Consider the following 6763-nt stretch of genomic DNA (forward strand, 5'->3'; position numbering starts at 1 on the left):
GCTGCCAGGTTGGAGAGAGCCCGAGCATGGTGTTCGGCACACCAGGATGTGTTGTACGCACAGAGGGATGCTGGGGAGTCACCAAAGTCGCCCAGCCACATGGTGTGGTGGGACATCTCTCCTAGCAACACCCCCAAAATACTTACAAGTCTGGTTGGAGGGGCTGCACTACATGTGGCTGTCCACTTCCTCCTCTTTGCTTTCCCAGCTTTGTGGTGAAGTTGAAAGGGTGTTGCTGGAAGAGAGAGAAAAGTGGGAGCAGCTACTCAGTTTCACCCTGACGGGTAGCCCATCAGTCTTGACACAGCCTGAGCAACCTGGTCAGTGCTCAGTGGTCACCCTGCTGTGAGCAGCAGTTTGGACTAGTCACCTCCCGATGGAGGCTGGACTCGTCACTGTCCAGCCCGAATACTCTGGGACTCTGATTTACAAAACCACCAGACAGAGCCCCAGCTCTCATCAAAAGCCCTTATTTTTCAAGCAGAACAACAGAATAATTTGATAGCCAGAAACCCTCCAATATAGCTACTAAGTCATAATTTACCACAATTTAAACTGTTCTACTCTGAAATCTTTCATACCGTTACACAGCAAACTACGTGAGATGAACAAAGCAAGGAAAAGAAAGTTCTCTTCTTTGCAGGTGGGTGTAGGCAGATCAGCATGCCCCACATCTCTCCATCAGTGATGGAAGGGGCTTGCACGATCTCTGGGAGGATTTGCTTCAGTTTAATCATTGCAAAATAGATATTTAGTTCCAGGAAGCATTTCAAGTCGAAAGCTACATTTCTATTTTTGTTTTTGATAAACCCATGCTTAAGATTTTAGGACAGCCTCTTCTGGCCACAGAAAATGGGGAATTAAAGAGACAAATGCAGAAAAGGAAAAATCACATCCTGTGAAGCTTGAAACTTAGTTTATGTTATTTGTTGTTTTTGTCAGACTATTTTGGGGTTCCAGAGTACATAACTAATACTGACATACAAGAGACAGGTTTTATTCACAATTACCTAGACTATGAACATTCCACAAAAGTAACTTAGAAACACTGAAGGTGTTTCCTGGAGCTGGTTTTGTCTTGTCATAAATTGCGTATGAGAGGTTTTGTTTAATATAAATTGTGTGCTTTTTTCATCACATCACTCTTTTTCTCTGGCATTTATATTCCATGAGCAGGCAAAAAGTTTGGGCATCTGTATAAGCATAAGCACCTTAGCTATAGTTTTCATTTCAAACTCGCATGTCTCCTTCCAAAGAAGATAGGCATCATTACCCATATTTTAGCAATGCGAGAACATTCATGCACAACAAATAGAAATGACTGGCACAAAGTTACTTAACAGGCTGTTGGCAGAATTGTGAATAGAATAACACAGGTCTCCCAAGCCTGGTCCTGCATTATAATGTTTTCCTGTTGTAGAACGAGAGATTCCACAGATACTTTCAATAGATGTTTTTTAGCTCTCAACCTTTACCCAGCCTCTAAATGATAACTGCAAAGAGACAATCTTACTCCTTAATCGCGCATAATGGGGGAGATTCATAAAAGAGCTCAAAGGGTAACATTTTCAAAAGCAGTTAAAGAGTGTTCGAAAGGTAATGAATTTTAGGCTCCTACACTGCTCATGAGCTCACCCCCCAGAAAAGGAGCCAGAGTTTCAAACAGATGCCAATTCGCATTGAGAAAAGTACACGAGGACTGGCTTTTCAAATGAGCTGAGCAAGCTGCAGCTGCCATGGGCAGATTTTCAAAGAGCCCAAATGTCCAGCGTACCGACATGTTTTGCAGGAGGCTGATCATTTATTCTTCATATTTAAATAGGCTTCTTTGGAAAATCTAGTCACAACTCTTCTGAGGGGAAACAGCACTAACCTACTCTGTCAAGACTGGGAGAAAAATTCTGCTAGAAATTAAGATGTAGGATCCCTTCCAACCGAGAAACCCAGATCACATCAAAGACACAAGCTAAGTAAAGCCTGAGGAGGAGGATGCAATCTCCCTGAGGAGATACTTCGATGCCTGGAGCTGGAGGATGCTGTTGTGGCTACCTGCAGACTTACCAACTGGCCAAGACCAGCACATGGAAAGGCAGGCTGGCACCCTAGGGCTGGTGGTCCACTCAGTGGCTTCCGCACCATGTGGCTCTGCATCAGCAGGAGGAGCACAGATGGAAACTGTGACACCAAGAACAAGGCTTTTTGCCAAATGTTGCATTTACTATCCTGCTAAAACGTGGCTTTCCTTTGTAGTGGCTTCTTATGTATTACCTCGGAAGAGATGAATAAACTTCGTGTGGAAGTGAAGTGTCAGAAGGGAAATCCTTATGCTTAAGTCCCAGCTGTTTCCTTATAACTGTATTACTGGGGCTAGGAGCCAATGACCAGAGAATAATTGTGCTGATCTTACGGAATTTAAGATCTACTGCTTTACCAGATATTCTCCTTCTGCATACTAGACTTCATTTCCCAGAGGGAACAAAGTGGTGGAAAACATCCTGTCTATGATGTGATCAAGCAAATCCTTTATTATTATTACTGTCACACATACCAGCTCACATCATGCTCCATATCTGTTTGCCATTCTGTTTCAGCCACCTAAGTTCATAATAACTACTCACAAAAGAGTTTTCTAACCCAGACATTCCAGGGATCTGGTTTACAGCACAGCTTCACAGACAGTTAGTTGCATAAAAACATTTTTTTGAGCAATGATCTGGGCTTATGTCTGCATAACTAGAGGTCAGAGGGGTTGGGAGGGGGGAACTGAATATAACCCATGGTTTAAAAATCCCCTGAGTCAATACCCTACATTGTTTTTTTTGCATGTGTAGAAGCAGAAACAAAGCTCTGTCAAGTTTACTCCTTGATCAAGCAACCCTGCTGATGTATAGCCTGTGTTGCAAATGAAGACGCAGGCCACAGAATGTGAAGCACTCCCACTGTGCCTTTGAAATCAGCCTATTCATCCTGAATTAGACAACTCCTTCTGTTTGTTGCTGAACTTCATAAATCCTATGCTCACCCCCAGTATCTCATCACAACTAATGCATGACACAAAGTCATCAAAACCTGACACAGCTGTAATGGATGCCTGAACTGGATAAACCTTCCTTTCTTACTGTAGGACACCTGCTCATGGAGAGGGAAAGATTTGAAGGAGAGTGTGCAGATATTTAGAGGGATCACCTGCCAGGCTTGAGAGCAGCACAGGCAAAAGTATAATGATCCTGTGGGCCAGAGGGAAGAAGGAGCTAACCTTTGACTGGTAAATGTTGGATGAGAAGGGACCTGAGAATGAAGAGAGGTGCTCTTGAGAAGAGGACTTCAGGAAAAGGTGCACACTGAATACTGGCATGAGCCATTAGCAAGGAAAAGGACCTTGGCAGTGGCCTTTTGAACATATTGGAAGGGCAAGATTGCATATTTCAAGACTAGAGAAAAGAATGCTGTAGTAGGCAAGAATGAATTAGTGAGAGTTTAGGCAGGAGACTTTAGCTATAAAAGGGATAGGTAAAACAGCATTGTAGTTATTTTATACAAAAACAAACAAACAAAGTTAAGAAATCCCTGCAAGTCAGCCATGAGGATGCAGAGAGAAGTACAAATAGAAAACAGGCTTTAGTGATACATAATCAGGAAAGGTGGCAGCAGAGAGTTTTGGTGCAGGGAAAACATTAAGATCTCTCTATTAACCACGCTAAGCTTCTGCTGGCAACTGATCGTTCCCAAGGAAACATTGTGGGACAAGACTCCTGTTCTGACAGAAGGAGGTAAATCAAAGTCAGAGAGATTTGGGAGTCATCCACATAGAAAGAAGATATGAGGTTGTGGACAGCTTGGATGGGCAAAGAAGAAGGATACAAATTGAGGAGTACTCTGAAACCCCACAAAATGCTCAGCTGAGATAAAAACAATCTGTTAAAGATCCTGCAGAAGAGAAAAAGAAGAAGAGGAGGGGGAAATTGAGGAAACCAATGATATGATCAAATATACCATCAGAAGTAACTAACTGGCCAATGTGGGTAAGGATAGTGCATAGTTTAGGCTAGATTAGGCTAAAAATAAATAGTTAGAGACTGATATAAGATATTTCAGTAGAGTGAAAGGAGAAGAAGCCAGTCTAAAAGTCTGAGCTAGAGCTGAAAAGAAGACATTTGAAGTCTGTTTTCCAAGGTAAAAGCGAAAACAGAGCTTGGGAGAAAGAAGAGTAGGTGCAGCAGCATTAGAAAAGGCAAAAGAAATGCAGCTCCCTGATACTACTCTCAGCTTCTTGATTTTTCCTGAAAGGCACATTAAGACCAGGCACTTCAGTCAAAAGTTACTGGAAGAGGGATATCTCCTGCTCTCAACTTTGAGCAGAACAAGCACTTGCTAGCCAGTTGCTCGTGCTTGGCTAGAACATGGAAGTATTTCCCTGGAGAGACAGCCAGAGAGAGTAGAGCATCAAACAGCATGTGTGCTGCAAAATGAGTAACACCAACCCCGAGGCTAGTAAGACTTTTTTTAAGAACTTAATGCCATAGAGCACTGATCTCAACTGGCACTATTAGGGGTTATCTCAGTACCCACTTAATAGATTTTACTTGGGTAGATGAAAACTGGATAGGGTCAGCCTAAGTGTTTATTTAAATAATAACTCATAAAGCCAGCTAGGAGTGCTAAAGACCCTAACATCCTCATTGAGACCTCAAACTGGGAGCATCAGCCCTTAGCCATATCAGTTTACAGCGGTCTACAGGTACTGATTTATGAAAAATAACTCTATCCACCTGGTCCCTTTCATTCAGGAACTACCAGCCTTTGTAGATCCTTTCCCGGGGCTGAGTGCTGCTGAGAGGGTCAGTCCCAGTTTGCTCCCTTCCCTGCCACATCCCGATGCCTTCCTATGAGTTCACAGGGCTGGAACATCTTTTCTTCCAGTGTTGCCACTGACAAGCAGTTGGTGCAACTAGTGATTGCCGAATGCATGTTATTCCTTCATTTTTATAATGAAAGTTGTGCAGATGCATTTTTTTCCCTCATTTTAGTCATCATGTGACAGGGCAATTCCCCAGCTAACACAAAAGGCAGACAAAAATGGCAATATCATTATTATTAATAATAAAAGTGGTACTCTGTAAGAGGGGCACAAATGAAACACCATTGTGTCAAATACATATTCTAAGAAAAAAAAAGTGGAAAAATCGTTGACATCAAGGCTGTTTAAACTTTCATTTTTAAAGAAATGATTACAAAACTACTTGGAAAAAAATCACAAAGAAATGTACTAGAGAAATACAGCAATGCAATATTATTAGTTGCCATTTTTATACTGTATTTGAAGGATATTTGAGAAATATAATATAGTAGAGATGTTCAGTAACAATAATTCTGAACAAATTGTTTTTCTCTATGTCTACTATCCAGTTTGTTTTCTACTATCTTCTCTTATACCAGAAGCAGACCAGATCTTGAAAAAGGCAATGATTTCCCTCTTAAGTTAAAATCGAGAACAACTGCAGTTGTGACAAGAGGTTTCTGAACTGCTGATTTGTAAGAGGGAGTAGACCACTCTAGCCCCCAGTGCTCTGGATTAAGCCCCAAGATGAATCCCAGCATCAGCCTCGCACCTGTCAGCATAGACCCACAACTATGTAGTGTGGCACAGTGGCTTCATCTGAAAAAACAAAACAAAACAAGCCCTTACAGAAATCTCAAGGGCAGGAGTTTTACTTGAGAAAGTCCTATTATAATTTAGTCATGCTCCTCTGATGAGAGCCTGTGAAGAACTCAGTGTGGGGGCCATACCTACTTCCTTTTCTGTCATCAAAGTTCAAAGTATGGAAGTGAGTATTTGCCTTTCTCCTGAGAGGATGCTAATGCCCATGCATCTCAGACACCTCCCTTGCTACCCTTCTTGGCCAATGTGTGTATATAGCCACTAGAGGACATGTGTGAGATATTCTCTTTGCTGAGCAGCTCTCAGATATGATATCTGCTTTGCATTAAGATATATGCTATATGTCTTGTTCCTTCACATAAGTGACCGGGGCAGGGGCATGTGGATACAGTCAGGCTCAAGTTTCCTTTCTATAAATGAGAAGTGATTGTGTAGTGCAACCACTACTGCAAATCTGAGGGACTGGCACACTCCTGTATCTGCAGAGCTCAGCAAAGCTGCCTGTCAAGTCTTTTGCATAAAGGCTTACCTGTGCCCTTCTAGAGGCTGTGGGACAAGGACATAGCTCCCCTTGCTCCAGAGCATAGCACCTTGCAAGGTACAAATTTTCTCACAGAGCAGCAGGCTGTGGAGAACAGGGCTGGGTGATAATCACAAGGACTACTACTACTGCTCAGCAGGAGCAGGAACCCAGATGTCCACTGACTCCAGGTAGTGTGAGCAGACTCCTTGCCTGGGGCAGACTACATGAGTGAGTAATTAAAGACTGTCTCTTTCTTGCAGTTAGCATGTCTGCAGGAGACATACAGTTAGCAAAAACTAGAGGACAAATAAAGCTTTAGCAGGGTCACAAATAAAGCCAATGTAAGAAAAATGGGAAGTCAGTTGTGAAAATGTTTGGAAAGCATCCCATGTGAGCATTTGAGAAGACTCTGGGGCAGAGAAATGACCAAGGTGATGCCACTACGCTCTTGGAAGAACACAGAGAAATGGGAAAATGAGGTGCCAGCAAAGTGCCGTGTTTCACTAGGTTGATGGTTGCCCTGATTTGGAGGATCCTCCTATAACAGTATGAGGAACAGACAGAGGTTGGACAGAACTTCC

The sequence above is a fragment of the Rhea pennata genome, chromosome 1 (assembly GCF_028389875.1).
Source record: "Rhea pennata isolate bPtePen1 chromosome 1, bPtePen1.pri, whole genome shotgun sequence".
Lineage (NCBI taxonomy): Eukaryota > Metazoa > Chordata > Aves > Rheiformes > Rheidae > Rhea > Rhea pennata.